This window comes from Ascaphus truei, chromosome 8 (genome assembly GCF_040206685.1).
Source record: "Ascaphus truei isolate aAscTru1 chromosome 8, aAscTru1.hap1, whole genome shotgun sequence".
Taxonomy (NCBI): Eukaryota; Metazoa; Chordata; class Amphibia; order Anura; family Ascaphidae; genus Ascaphus; species Ascaphus truei.
The window spans coordinates 95,077,348-95,093,651 of record NC_134490.1 but is presented as its reverse complement, the minus strand read 5'-3'; positions in this window follow the sequence as shown (position 1 = coordinate 95,093,651).

The following is a 16,304-nucleotide window of genomic DNA, read 5'->3' as shown; positions in this document are numbered from 1 at the left end:
CGGGTAAACTCCAGAATATCTTGAGACATCCTTGGCCATCAGAAATTCCGACGAATGAGATCAATAGTCGTCTTAAAATCTGGATGACCTGCAGATTTAGAGGAGTGACCCCAAGACAGGACCTCTGGAACAAATTTGGAAGGTACGAAGAGTTTGTTGTCGGGAACGAACAAGTCCTTGGGAATGCGTCTCTGGGAGTGCAAAATCTTGTCAAGATTCTTGAAAGAAGACGTGGCGAGAATCCTCTCCTGTGGAAGGATGGTCTCCAAAGGTTCCTCTGGTCTCTCTTCAGAAGAATGTATTTGGGATAGTGCGTCTGCCTTTACGTTCTTGGTCCCGGGGATATAGGAAAGGTGAAAATCGAATCGTGAAAAAAAAAGAGCCCAACGAGCCTGTCGTTGACCAAGGCGTCGAGCGTTTTCTATGTAAAGAAGGTTCTTGTGGTCCGTGAGAATAGTAAACAGCTCTTTCGACCCCTCCAGCAGGTGTCTCCACTCTTGAAGAGCCATCTTCACGGCTAGAAGTTCCCTGTTACCCACGTCATTGTTCCTCTCGGCAGATGAGAATATCTTGGAAAAATATGCACAGGGATGTAACTTATCTTGAGGCGTGGTCTCTGAGAAAGAACGGCTCCAGCGCCGCAATCAGAAGTGTCGACCTCCAGGACCAAGGGAAGTTCAATGTTTGGATGACGGAGAATAGGTGAGGATATAAAAGCTTCCTTGAGTGTCTCGAAGGTGGAGAGGGCCTCGGATGACCAAGCTGAATGATCAGCTCCTTTTTTGGTGAGCGCAATGAGAGATGCCACAATGGAAGAAAAATTACGTATAAACTTACGATAGTAATTAGCGAACCCTAAAAAACGTTTTATGGCCTTGAGAGAATTGGGTCTTGGCCATTCAGTAACTGCTTGAAGTTTACCGGAATCCATCATAAAACCTTCATCGGAAATGATGTACCCCAGGAACGGAGCAGAGGTCTCATGATAGGTGCACTTCTCCAGCTTGGCGTACAAATGGTGTTCACGGAGACGGGAAAGGACGTAGGAGGTGTGACGTATATGGTCCTGGAGATCTTTGGAAAAAATCAGGATATCATCCAATTATACTATTACAAAAATATTGAGTACCTTACGAAAGATGTCGTTGATGAAATCCTGGAAGACAGCGGGAGCATTTCATAAGCCGAAAGGCATTACAAGATACTCGTAGTGTCCGCTACACGTGTTGAAGGCCGTCTTCCATTCATCCCCCTTCCTGATGCGCACCAGGTTATAGGCACCACGTAGATCCAACTTGGAAAAAATCTTGGCCCCCTGTAATTTATCGAACAGTTCGGTAATATGGGGAAGGGGAGAACATATACAGACCAGCGCCCAAAAAGAGTCCAAACAGATGGAAGGGAAGATATCCAAATGCTCCAATCACTGTAAAATCTCCAATCCGGGGGTCCGTGACATAGGGACAGAAACAAAGAAAAATAATAGTGTAATACGTAATGTTAAAATGGGACAAACAACATGAAACACTTAACAGAAGATAAACATAAAACAATCAAGCTGAAAGAAAAATAACTATTTAATAAAAAAAACACAGAGCCTGTTGCAGAGGGTCATCAAGGGGTTAAAACCCAAAACCCTACTTGCAGCAGGACTGGAATAACAAGCATGTGTAGACAAGTGGGGCAGACGCCTGCAGCAGTTTGGGTCCTCAGGGGCTCCCTGTGTAGTGTCTTTCCTTCTAGCTTCAAAACACACTCCAAGATGGCTGCCGAGTAAGGGAACTCAACACTCCTGCTTGCCAGCACTGCAGCTTCAATGATGCTGCTTCCTGCTTCACTTGACTGACACTTCTCACAACCAGTGTAACTCCAAGGCACCGTGACCTTTGACCCTACGCATTTCGTACTGACGTCACTTCCTCAGGGGGTGAGGGGGTAACGATTTTTAATAGTTACTGCTGCGGCACAGTTTATTCGAGCATTTGCCCGTTCTGTGCCGCAGCAGTAGCCTGGCGCGCGCCCGAGTGTGACGGGCGCGCGCCGAAGCAGCGGAAGAGCGCCCTCCGATCGGGGCGCTCTCCCTACCGCTGCCGGGTCCGCCGGGTCCCCCGGAACCCCCTGCCGCTGTCCCGCGATCGCGGGACACCAGGGCTCCCTCGGGGAGCCCCTGGACACGCGTGCAGGGGGCGCACGCTCCCGATGACGCGTGACCGCGCGTCTATGACGCGCGGCACGCCGAGGGGCGGCCACTAGCAAGCCGGGAGATTTCCCGGCTTGCGGTACCGACCACACTTCAATAAAGTGTGTCGGTAGTGTATGCGGTTCAAACCCCTGTAATCGATGCAAGGCCTCAACGAGCCGTCCTTTTTCTTGACGAAGAAAAACCCAGCCTCTGCTGGGGAATTGGAGTGACGAATAAAGCCTTTCTTGAGATTCTCCTGGATATTTTCATCCATAGTGTGAGATTCTGGTAATGACAAGGGGTAGGTTTTGGACTTGGGTAGGGAGTAACCTGGAACTAGATCAATCGGACAATCGTAAGTCCTGTGTGGCGGCAAAAGGTCTGACTGTACCTTATTGAAAATGTCCCGGAATTGGTGGTAAACAGAAGGTAGAATGACCTCAGGAGCAGAGGTATTGGCCAGCAGTTGATAAGTTTCGCCTGACCTCGGCCTCCAGGATATGGGAGCAGAGGAACTCCAGTCAATGAGAGGATTGTTAAGCTGTAGCCAAGGAAGGCCAAGAGTGATGGGTATCCCAGGAGCGTGAATGGCATCGAGAACTAAAATCTCCTTGTGCAGATGTGTGGACAGAAGCAAGGGGACCGGATCTAAGGAGATGTGTGCAGGGGTAACGGGACGTCCATCGATACCGACGAGTGCGATGGGAACTCTCTTCCTCAGAAGCGGTATGTGGTTTAGCCTGGCGAATTCAAGGTCCACGAAGTTTCCTCCATGTCACGGGAGACTCCTGTGGCGGGTAGGATCTCGGTGGCCGGAACAGCACGAGCGTAGTAGGGGTCACAAGCAGGGGTCCGAAGCAGGCGGCAGGTAGCGAAGTCAGGTACAAGCAGAGGTCCGAGGCAGGCGGCAGGTAGCGAAGTCAGGAAACAAGCAGAGGTCCGAGGCAGGCGGCAGGTAGCGAAGTCAGGTAACAAGCAGAGGTCGGCAACGAGGAGACTGGAACAGGACAGGGGAGCAAGGACAGGTCTGGGGGCAGGGACTGAGAACAGGAACAAACAGGGACAAGCCAGATTACCAGCAAGGGCTTTTACTGTGAACAGACTTCTATAATACAGGTACAGGTACCGAAACAGATCAGGAATCAGAGGCATGTGCATTAGGAGTCTGACCTCAAGCAAAGGCAATTGAACCAACCAGGAAGCAGAAGCTATAAAGGACAGAGACAGGAGCAACAAGAAGACAGACAGGCAGACAGAGGAACCCAGAGGAAACAGAAGACAGCATCACACCCAGTGGACAAAGAAGAACTATGACTAAGCAGGATGTGTAGGCGATCCTGACATTACTCCCCCCTCTCAAGAGCGTTCTCCGGGCGATCCTCCAGGCTCTTCCCGGAGGCCTTGGTGAAAAGAGGACTCAAGGTGACCCACCTCTGGTGGTTTGTCAGCGGGCAGAGGGTACTCCACAGGTACATTTGGTGTTGCAAGGAACCTCCGAGTGGGTGCGTTCAACCCAAATGCAGGGGCAGAGACATCAGAAACGTGGACATCAAAGACGGGTGCAGCCTTTCCACATGAGTCAGTGGGGACACAGAGTTCACTCTTCGTGGTCTCTTTTTGTGACCAATATATCTCTTTTAGTTTTGGAATCTGGAACTTCCCAATGGATACGTTCAACTCCATTGCAGAGGCATGGACATCAGGAATGTGGGCATCAAGGACGGGTGCAGACTTTTTACATGGGTAAGTGGGAACATAGAATTCACGCTCCATGGTCTCTTTTTCATTTCTGATCTGCAGCTGCCGGTACTCCTCCCGGGCATTGTCCAGCTCCAGCTGCAGCCGGACCTTATCACGGGCTGTGTGGTCCAATAATTTGCAGGCATCGGCCATTTTTACCTCATAGCGCTGTGTCAGGCCAGCCACTTGTCAGACGGACACCTTCTCTCTCTCCTCCTTTTTGGCAAGCTGTGTCTTGAGCTCAGCGATCTGCGCCTGCAGCGCTGTGAGTTGCTGAGATGTGTGTTCAGCTGCTAGCTTTAGCTCTTCCTCCAGCGAGGCTCTGGTTATGCTCAGTGTGGCCTTTAGCTCCTCATGCTGTTCTTTGGGGACACACTGGGTACTCAAATAATCTTGCAGCATCTTTATTTCGTAGGCAGTCTGGAAACTTTCTTCCTGCAGTACTCGCTGCTTTTCTTCAGCATTCACCCATTTCTCCTTGGTGTCCTGCAGATGTGTACGCAGTTCTCGCAGCTGACTCTGCAGCATATTTTCTGCTTGTGTGCGCCGCTCCAGGGAGACACATTCTTCTTGCAGCATTCTCTCTGCATTCTGCAGTGCTGTCTGCAATTCTAACTTTTCCTGGGCCAACTGTTTCTTCTCTTCTCCTAAATTATGGAGTTTCATATCTCCTTCACTGACTTGGACATAGAGATTCTTGCACTCCTGGGTTACCATTTCAAAACTGCTATTTAACCCTTCGAAGATCTCTCTCAATGAACATAGTTCTGTGTTGAAGTGGCAATTCCTCTCCTCAGAGGCTTCCAGTTTTGCGCCAACTTGAGCCATGAAACTCTGGTACTGGGTATTATCAGCACAGGCCTTCTCCAGCTTACTAGACAGGATCACCCTGTCCCTCTCCAACTGCTCTTTTTCTTTCTCCTGGAGAACACACTTAGCAATTGCTGAAGATAGACAGCTTTGTAGTGCAGCCTTGGCTTCTTGCTCCTTATCTAAACGTCCATAAAGACAATCAATTGTTTTCTGTGCAGCTTGAAGCGTCTGAGTTAGGGCATCTTTCTTTTCTTCCACTATTCTTGGGATACGTCTGTGAGTTGCTTTAAGCTGCAGTATATCTCTTTCATCAAATGCAGACTCTGGGGTTAAATTTTCATTCTTAATTTCTTCTGCAACTTCCACAGTAATGCCTCCCTTTTTTTTCTTCTTCTTCCTTGCTTTGAGAAGTTCTGTGAATCAGTGGTACTGTGTTCACATTTACTGCTCAAGACTGTTTGAGTAGGAGCCATAATTTCAGACATGGGGAAACCACACTTCCCAAGAAACCAGTAAAGAGGAAATGTGTTTTTAAAACAGAAGCATTAGAATGAACAACAGGAATATTAGACACAGAGAGACACAAGATGGGAGAGCTGACCTTTTGAGACTTTAGCATTAGTCACGGAGATTTATAAATGCAAGGAAAAAACATAGACAGAGAAACCCTGCAGTTTAAATCTGAAACTTTAGAAATCAGGCATAGAAATATCATAGACAGCAGGAAACTACTACTGCACCGACACACTTTATTCGAGCAAATACCCGGTATGTACCTGGCAGATACCTGGAATGCGCCGCTCCTTACCTCTGACAAGCCCCGTTGCATTTGCCTTCCCAGCCTGGGTTCATGCCTGGCTGATGGGCGGCTGATCTGTTAAATGATAATGATTAGGATTTAATAGGCTGCAATGCTTCGTGTGTCTACCAGATGGCATAAATTCATGAATTGTAATGCAGTATATATATGTACTGTGCAGTATTGCAGCCAGCGGGAATAAAATGCTTCAATCCCTGCCTGGAAAATAACTCAATGCACTCGGGCAGAAAACAGTCACAAACCTCAATACACCCGGGTATACCCGAATTCGTGGGACTAGCCGAGCTCGAATAAAGTGTGTCGCCAGTGTACAGAGAAAACTTGCAGTTAGATCTGAAACTTTTGACATCAGACATAGGAATATCAGACAGAACCTTGCAGTTAAATCTGAAACTTTAGATATCAGGCGTAGGGATATCATACAGAGAAACATGCAGTTAAATCTGAAACCTTAGATATCAGGCATAAAAATATCATAGACAGCAGGAAACTAATACAGAGAAAACTTGCAGTTATATCTGAAACTTTTGACATCGGACATAGGAATATCAGACAGAGAACCCTGCAGTTAAATCTGAAACTTTAGATATCAGGCGTAGGGATATCAGACAGAGAACCCTGCAGTTAAATCTGAAACCTTTGATATCAGACGTAGGGATAGCATATGTTGCAGAGAAACAAACTTTAGGGGAACTTGCAGGTAAACCTGAAACCTTAGAACCAATCATATGAAGAACTACAGATTGCAGGAAAAATCACAGTATGCAGTAACAAAATAATGGAAGCACTCTTGTCTTTTGAAATGGGAACCTGTGAACAGCAGTGGTCCAACCAGTGATGCAGAGACAGGCCTTGTCCAGGGAATGAAAAGTCAGAGTCTAAAAGGTGGCAACAGGTACTGCAAGGGTTAACCCAGGCACTGCACAAAAGAAAAATCTCAAAGAAAGGTGCACTAGTCTCTGCAGCAACAGTTCTAGTCTCAGCAAAAATGTTTTTTCGTTAAAACCTTACCAACTGGGATTTCCAAAAAAGAAACGAAAGTACTTATCTTCAACCATGCGGATGTGGTCTGCTGCAGCAGGCAGGAAAGGGTGCAGACAGAAGAAGAATCTGTTCCAGCGAGGTCCAGAAGTGGCCTTTGCTTTCTGTCACGGGAGACTCCTGTGGCGGGTAGGATCTCGTGGCCGGAACAGCACGAGCGTAGTAGGGGTCACAAGCAGGGGTCCGAGGCAGGCGGCAGGTAGCGAAGTCAGGTAACAAGCAGAGGTCCGAGGCAGGCGGCAGGTAGCGAAGTCAGGAAACAAGCAGAGGTCCGAGGCAGGCGGCAGGTAGCGAAGTCAGGTAACAAGCAGAGGTCGGCAACGAGGAGACTGGAACAGGACAGGGAAGCAAGGACAGGTCTGGGGGCAGGGACTGAGAACAGGAACAAACAGGGACAAGCCAGATTACCAGCAAGGGCTTTTACTGTGAACAGACTTCTATAATACCGGTACAGAAACAGATCAGGAATCAGAGGCATGTGCATTAGGAGTCTGACCTCAAGCAAAGGCAATTGAACCAACCAGGAAGCAGAAGCTATAATGGACAGAGACAGGAGCAACAAAAAGACATAGGGCCTCATGCAGTAAGCGACGATTATGTGAAATCGGCAAGCTTACCGATTAGTCATGTTATTGGCGATTTTTCCTCTCCGTATGCAGTAAGTGCCGAATACATTCAAAATCAACCCGAAAACAAATCCGCCCACTCTCACGATGATTAGCCGATCACACACAGGTGTATCGGCGTGCGTGGCGGGGTGCTGTTAGGTTGCCCAATCACAAATCTTGCTGAATCAGGCGAAACAAGCATGTATTGGATAGCGCACCATATTTAAAGGCAACGTGTAGTGCTAATCATTCTCTGTGTTGTTGGGAGTGAGAGAGAGAGAGACGCACAGAGCTGGCTGATTGAAGATTTGCATATTGACTGAGAGACTTGTTGTGTATTGGGAGAGCTTTGTCCTTTGTTGTTTTGTTTACATCTTTGTCTTGTTTTATATGTGGAAGTGTTTCGTGTGATTGGCTGTACATTTATTGTCTGTTTTTTGAGTGCTGTAAGTATGCCCGCAAAGCGTGGGAAGAGTGATGCTGGTGGGAGTGGGAGTGCTACTCGTGCGAGTACGTGTCGGAGTGAACGTACTGTTCAGGGGAGTGATGTTGCTGGGAGTGGGAGTACTGGTGCTGCGAGTGGTGTTGCTGGGAGTGTGAGTGGTGTTGCTGGGAGTGTGAGTGCTGTTGCTGGGAGTGTGAGTGCTGTTGCTGGGAGTGTGAGTGCTGTTGCTGGGAGTGGGAGTGCTGGTGCTGGGAGTGGGAGTGCTGTTGCTGGGAGTGGGAGTGCTGTTGCTGGGAGTGGGAGTGCTGGTGCTAGGCGTGGGAGTGCTGGTGCTAGGAGTGGGAATACTGGTGCTAGGAGTGGGAGTGCTGGTGCTGGGAGTGCTGCTGGTGGCGCAGTTGCTGATGGGGTGTCTGGTGGTGGCGTGCTTGCTGGTGGCCAGCTTTTGTAGGCTCTTCCATTGGAAGAAGGAGAGTCCAGTCAGCACCAGCCAAGCTCTGACCCTAAACCTGCTCGGAAGAAACGTGTGGAGAAGCCACGTAATCCTCGCTTCAATGACCAGGAAAATACAGCTCTTGTCACTGGCATTCTGGAGCACTATGACAGTATATATGGACATTTACTAGGTAAGTGTACCTTTACATTTATTATTCAAATACATGTGATCCTAGGTCATCTGAGTTTTGTTCATATGCAAATATGGGTTCAGAATATCTTTCTATGTTAATTAGTCTGGAAACACAGCTTTTTATCATGCGTTACAAGGACAACTAAACACAGGCGGTCAATTTTCCATAACTGCATACAATATGAATGCAAGCTTGCTTACATGTATAGGTTTAGTAGTGAATGCTCATGTGCTTCACATATTACACCTAAAACAGCATGTTTGCTATCTCTTGGAACAGCTAGCAGTGTAGGAAACTGGTGCTTCTATTATTATTAATTTACCTCATATATTTTATATGTTTTTCAAGGGCGGACAAGTTCATCAAGCAGAAAATAAATGTGGGACACAATAGTCATTGGTGTCAATGCGTGTGGGAATCATGTCAGGGACAAGCGGAATTGTCACAAGAGATTTGATGATATTAGGTCAAAATTGAAAAAGAAAATACAACACCAACGCGTGCATGCTACTGGCACTGGAGGTGGGCCGACACCACAACGTCTGATATTAACTCCATTGGAGGAGCTGCTTCGGGCAAAATTACTTCCCGTTGTCGTGGAAGGCTTGCCTGGTGACCATGATATTGGAATTTATCCCTCACAATTTCCACCAGGTGAGAAATATTACTGTACTAGGCGTGTCGTTGCTTACAGTTATTTTGCATATTTACACTGCTTTTTATACTGTCTTCACAATATAAGCATACCTGCATCTATATATGTATATGTCTGATTCTGTATATATATATATCTCAAAATAGACATATATGTTGTAGTCCTACTAAAAGCAGTAACTAATATAGCACGTGCCATTGCGTGCTCATTTACATGTGAATTCCCAAAATGCATTGCTGCAGTGGAAGCAATTGATGGTGGGCGAAGATGGGGAACAACAGGGTAGTACACATGTGTAACACATGCTAATGAGAAATTATTACTAGCTACAGGTACAGAACATAAATATGTATAATATTATTGTGTATTTTATTTATTTTACTCCGACAAACATGACATTACTGCCTATTTTAAGCATGCATCAAATATATTGCATGCAACGGCCTACAAACATCACTTGCACTAACACATCTATAGTTGTTTATGAAAAGGTCCCTTTTTGCTTTAAGTCATATACAGACAGCATAATGAGGCACACGTATCATATGTTATGTCATTGTTTTCATAACTTAAACACTGCAGACGACTATTTAGCTCCTCTACCATTGTGTTAAAGCAGCTGCAATTAATATCTCATCACAGCATACACTTCAACAGAGGGGGTGGGGTTCAGCACACACACAAATTACAGGCTCATTTTAGGGTCAACTTGTTCACACCATTTTCACCTGTTTCAAGTAATTGAAAGGTGTGGCTGATTAGGCTTTTTGGGGAAGGGAATACCGTTCTTACAACCTGACTAGCACAACTGAAGTTAATCACACTCATTTGAAAGCTTAACTTTAGCTACTAAATGCCCCAACAACTCATTACTTATCAAAGCGTACAGTACATCACACATTAGTTCACTCATATCTATAGTTCAACTACTATCAACGACACATTATCACACACTGCATGTGTTGTCTTGTTGAGTGACAGCCACATTCAGGTGTGCCACATCTTCTATTAATGTACCACACATATCCTGTACCAAAAACAAAACTTTTTGCAATATGACCACCTTCATGATAACCATTGTGAATGGTCATCTCATGATAGTTATGTACATTATGATACTGATATCACTACACAACATATGATTTTTATGTACAAATGTAATCTATTTATCCTCACGCATTACTGCAGAAACATAGTATGTTGTATGTTAGGGAACTCAAAACTTCTAAGTACTGCACCGACACACTTTATTCGAGCAAATGCCTGGTTTGTACCTGGCAGAAACCTGGAATCCGCCGCTGCTCACCTCTTGCATGCTTCGTTGCGTTTGCCTTCCCAGCCACGGTTCATGCCTGGCTGACGGGGGCCTGATCTGTTAAATGATAATGAGAATGATTTACTAGGCTGCGATGTTTCGATTGTCCACCAGATGGCATAAACTCATGACTTAAGTAATGTGTGGCCTTTGCAAGTTGTTTCGTTTCCAAAAAAAAGTTACTTTATCCCAGTACAGTATGCTATTGTGTAACTTGTCCTTGAGACTGAAGGAATAGTTGCAAAAAATGTATCAATTTAGGCTTTACATACAGTAATGTATTAAATAAAGACAAAGATCATTTTCACTTACACTATTCTACAGAGACATGAGTGTTCAAGTGGAGCCCGTGTTCCAAAAACCTGACAGAAGTTATGCTTATTTGATATGGGCCGCTATAAATGCAACAGAGGATAAGATGGCAACAGTTGTTCAAATTTATCAGTATTTTATCGAAAATTATGACTTTTACAGATTTTCGCCAACTCCTCATTTGTGGAAGCATGCAATAAGGAAAAGGTTATGTAGTGACCCCTGTTTTCACCGTATTGAGCCCCAATTTGTTGGAGGGTATTGGTGTGTGTCACAGGGTTTTTCCCGTATCTATGATAATGGAGGCGGCAAAAGGCGAAGGGTCGTGTTAAAACGAAATAAGAAGCAACAGTCCCTGCCAAGCAATGCGCCAGAACCAGAACCAGAACCAGCAGCAGCACCAGCTTATCATCATGGTCCCGCCGTCGGTGACAACTCTGAGATGGATTTCGCAGCCAGTTTTGATGAAGCTTGCATGTACCTAAGCGATTTCCCGCTGACTACAGGTGGGCTAGTCCCTCTGCAAAATGATGAAAGCTGGACTGGAAGTGGGCCGGCGCCAGCGCAAGCTGAATGGGAAATTTAGTACAATACTGTACAGTATGGTGAGTACTGTATTTTTGCCGTATTATTTTGGTGGGGCTGGCTGGGAACTTCTTTAGGGGGCTGACCATTACTGTACATTAAAACTTTTCATTTTGTTTTTCCTCAGAAAAGAAAACGGCTAATGGGGGGATTTCGATGGATTATATTGTACTGTATGCTGATGTTTTCCGGCCATACAGTATACTGTGTAATAAACCCGAATAAATAAAACTATGCATTTATTCTACAGTATATGTTCAGTAAATTACTGCACATACTGGGGGCGAGATGTGTTTGCAGCAGAGAGAGATTTAATAATATTGTACAGTGAGCAGGGGGTTCCCTGAGCCAGAAATTAATGATTAATGCTCAGGGAACCCCCCCCCCCCCTGCTCCTGATCAATATTATTAAAAATACGGAAAATTCTGCGTCATTACCATAGCGGATAGCCGCTAAGGCAATGAAGGGGTTAACCCACCGTGCCCGCTTTATTGTGTGTAGTGGGGATGGGTGAGGGGGGTATTTGGCCCTTGGTGTGAGTTTAGGACTTGCGGGAGGGGGGGGGGGGTTGCGGGTGCACTTAACCCCTTCACGATCGTAGCAGTTAATACCGCTACGGTCATGAAGGGGTTAAGCCCTCCCGCTACCCCAACCCCCCCCCCCCCCCCCCGCAAGCCCTCCCCAACCATCGTTGGGGCGAATACCCCATTCACCCACCCTCCCGCTACCCACAATAAAAAAATACACACACACAGCAGCCGCCAAAAAATAAATAAATAAATGACAATAAATACATTTGAAATACATTTTTATTGATAGTGTAGATGTGCAGGGGGTCTCCGGAGCTGAACCGCGTTGGTTTTAGGTCTGGGGACCCCGTGCCCCCCGAGATACAGGCCCCTTTAGGGGGTGCCGGTAGCCCTCTGCTTGGTTTAAAGGTCCGATCACGTGATCGCGGCCTGTAAACCAAGCAGAGCAGAGGGATACCGGCACCCCCTAAAGGGGCCTGTATCTCGGGGGGCACGGGGTCCCCAGACCTGAAACCTGTGCGCTTCAGCTCCGGAGACCCCCTGCACATGTACACTATCAATAAAAATGTATTTCAAATGTATTTATTGTCATTTATTTATTTATTTATTTATTTATATTTATTCATTGTGCTGCTGCTGCAAGTCGTAAACTCACACCAAGGGCCAAACACCCCCCTCACCCCCAATAAAAAAAATTCACGCACAGCAGCCCCACAATTAATAAATAAATCTAAATAAATAAATAAAATCTATGTAAAACCCCCTCCCCTATTCTCGCTTTTAAAACGCCCTGCCTTCTCTCTAATCTATGTAAAAAACCCTCCCCCTATCCCCCTATTGTGTGTGCGTTAAACTTCCCTGCAAGCTATGTAAAAAACCTCCCCCTATTCTGTGTGTGTTTAAATCTGTCTGGCCTGTGTTTCTGAGTGCTGAGTGCTCTGCGTTTAAAGGTCCCGATCACGTGATCGCGGCCTGTAAACCAAGCAGAGCAGAGGGATACCGGCACCCCCTAAAGGGGCCTGTATCTCGGGGGGCACGGGGTCCCCAGACCTGAAACCTGTGCGCTTCAGCTCCGGAGACCCCCTGCACATGTACACTATCAATAAAAATGTATTTCAAATGTATTTATTGTCATTTATTTATTTATTTATTTATTTATATTTATTCATTGTGCTGCTGCTGCAAGTCGTAAACTCACACCAAGGGCCAAACACCCCCCTCTCCCCCAATAAAAAAAATTCACGCACAGCAGCCCCACAATTAATAAATAAATCTAAATAAATAAATAAAATCTATGTAAAACCCCCTCCCCTATTCTCGCTTTTAAAACGCCCTGCCTTCTCTCTAATCTATGTAAAAAACCCTCCCCCTATCCCCCTATTGTGTGTGCGTTAAACTTCCCTGCAAGCTATGTAAAAAAACCTCCCCCTATTGTGTGTGTGTTTAAATCTGTCTGGCCTGTGTTTCTGAGTGCTGAGGGCCAAACACCCCCCTCACCCCCAATAAAAAAAATTCACGCACAGCAGCCCCACAATTAATAAATAAATCTAAATAAATAAATAAATAAAGACATGAAGAGAAATAAATATATACTGTACAGTATATACTTTGTATATATATATACACTGTATATATATATATATATATATATATATATATATATATATACATACAGTATACATATATACACTGTGTATATATATATATATATATATATATATATATATATATATATATATATATATCATACAGCTATATTTATATATATATATATATATATATATATACTGTATATATATATATATATATATATATATATATACATACTGTATGTGAGTGAAAAGAGAAAAAAGTAACCCGTATGGGAGCACTCAGGTATGCAATTGATATATTTGTTTATTTATTTGACACAGTGCAAAAAGGGATGAATAAACAGTACATGATTTAAAAACACTTAAAAAAGAGGCATGGACCCTTAAACACTAATGAACAGCACTAGGGAACGACACACACTGTCAACCCTAAACATGAAAAGGATAGTGACTCAAAAAACACTAGGGAGAATCAAAGTGAATCACAATACAGTAGGTTACTGGGTTTAAAGGCACCTACTGTATACAACGCTAAGGATAATGCACACTACACACCAAAAGGTAGACTTGTCAAAGTATAAATGACAGTCTCAAAGCATCACACATCTGCATTAGCATACAGTAATATACAGTAACCAATGCCTACAGCACAAATCATGTGTAGGAAAGGTGGTAAGGTGGAATGAAATCCCTAGATGTGTAGAGCAATGAAGTTAATGAATAGCATACTGTACAGTATAAAACATAACATTACAATCCACACAGTACATTGCATTTACAGTACATTGTATACTGTAAATGATGCATAGCATTAAATCTATGCACCATATACAGTACTGTACATTCTGCAAATGAATGTTAACAATATAATTGCAAGCTACTCTACCAGTAAATACTGTACAAACACTTCCAAACAAGTCAACTTAACTACAGTATTTTAACCAAGCAAGTAAACCAAAATCAATATATACTGTAAGTAACAACCAGAAAAGACAATTTAAAAACAAACTAACCCTTACAATACCAAGGATTACATCTATCTAATTGTAAAAAACCTTATACATTATACACAGCATTGTTTAAAAACCCCTTCCCCCCTAATGTTTGTGTTAAGCAGATTACACTGAAGGGAGAGAGATATAAAGGCCTAAAGCCCCTTCCCCCCCTAATGTTTCTGTTAAACAGATTACAGTACATTGAAGGGAGAGAGATTTTACAGAAACACACATTAGGGGGGAGGGGGCTTTAAACAGATTACATTGAAGGGAGATAGATGTTTCTGTTACCAGTAAATCTCCCTCCCTGCATTGCTAACCACCCTCACCCCCTACCCACATACCGTTAACCCCCCCCCCCCCATCCTGGCCATGGCCCCTCCGCTTCTGCAAAACAGACACAAAAATTAAAACATACAAAGTAATGTCCCCTAACCCCTTAATCACCATAGCGGTTATTAACCGCTACAGTCATGAAGGGGTTAACCCACCCTCACCCACCCACCACTCGGGATGCCTACATACCCTCCCACACTAACCCCCCCCCCCCACCCGTGAGGCCTAACCACCCAGTCAGTACCCACAAGGGAGGCCTACCCACATACCGTTGGGGAAACACCCCACCCCCACCCCAGTACCCACAATAAAAACAGTACAATCACCCACAATAAACAGCATTCTATTTATTAAATACATTACCCACCCCCTGTGCCCCCCCCCCATAAATACAAGATTTATTCTTTTACATTCAGGGTCCATAACGTAGCCCCACGCTAGTCTCCGGTGGGCTGGCAGGGCACCTGGACAGACCTACAGTTTACCAGCAGCATTCCACAGGTTCTGGAGGCCTGCTGGTGGATCCTGCCAGCACCATGGCGCTCAGGTGGTCTCCTTGGGTCACCGTGAGCCACAATTGGGTCCACACGGTAGGCCCAAGGATGTCTGGGAGCCCCGGGTCAAACCCACAGGTGTCTGCGGGGCCTCGGGTGGTTCCCATGGGGGTCTGGGGAACTCACGGGTGCTCACTACGGGTCCGCGGTGCCCCCACAGAAGTGGGACCACACATCATCATCCCCGCACCTACGGCTCGGAGGTGCCCCCACAGAAGTGGGACCACACATCGTCATGCCCGCAGACTACGGGTCCGCGGTGCCCCCACAGAAGTGGGACCACACATCATCATCCCCGCATGTGTCACCCGTGGAACCACCAGCCTGCTACCCTTTAGGATACCCGAGGATTCCCCGCGGGTGGTCTCCAGAGGTCCCACGCAAAACCACGGAAGTAACCCTGAATGTAAAAAAAATAAACCTGGCCTATACATTCAATACATACACCCTCCCCCCCAACACCTACAGTACAATAATGTGCAAAATAACTATTATCCAGATATGAATAATAGATTAATTGCCCATTATTAAAAACATTAACTAGCATATACAAATAAATAAAGTACTACTGACCTCATCAATACGAAGTGTCCGACGCCAGCGCCTTCCTTCTCTTGCCCACACAAAACATAGCCAAAACCAAGCCAATACATTGCAATTACATTCAGATATCAATTAACCCCTTAAACACCTTATCGGATAATAACCGCAAAGGTAATTAAGGGGTTAAGCCACACAGGCACGATACCCACCCTTCACCCATGAATTTGTACTGTGGCTTCATCATGCAACTATATATATATATACTGTATATATATACATACAGAGAGACAGAGAGAAAGAGAGAGAGAGAGATATATACAGTATATATATATACACACGTTATATACACACCCATGATAAACCAAATATACAGTACAAATAAATGTAGAAGGGTTATCAAAACCATACTGTTCTACAACCAAACACTTCTCCATACAGACACTACATTAAAAATCAATTTCCTTTAAAAATCCTAACTGATCTCACAATCTACTGTACTGTATATGATCACAAACCAATGAAAAAAGTCACATTCCAAAATGCATAAAATCTATGCACCATACTGTATACATTCTGCAAATTAATCAACGTAAACAAAAATCAATTAG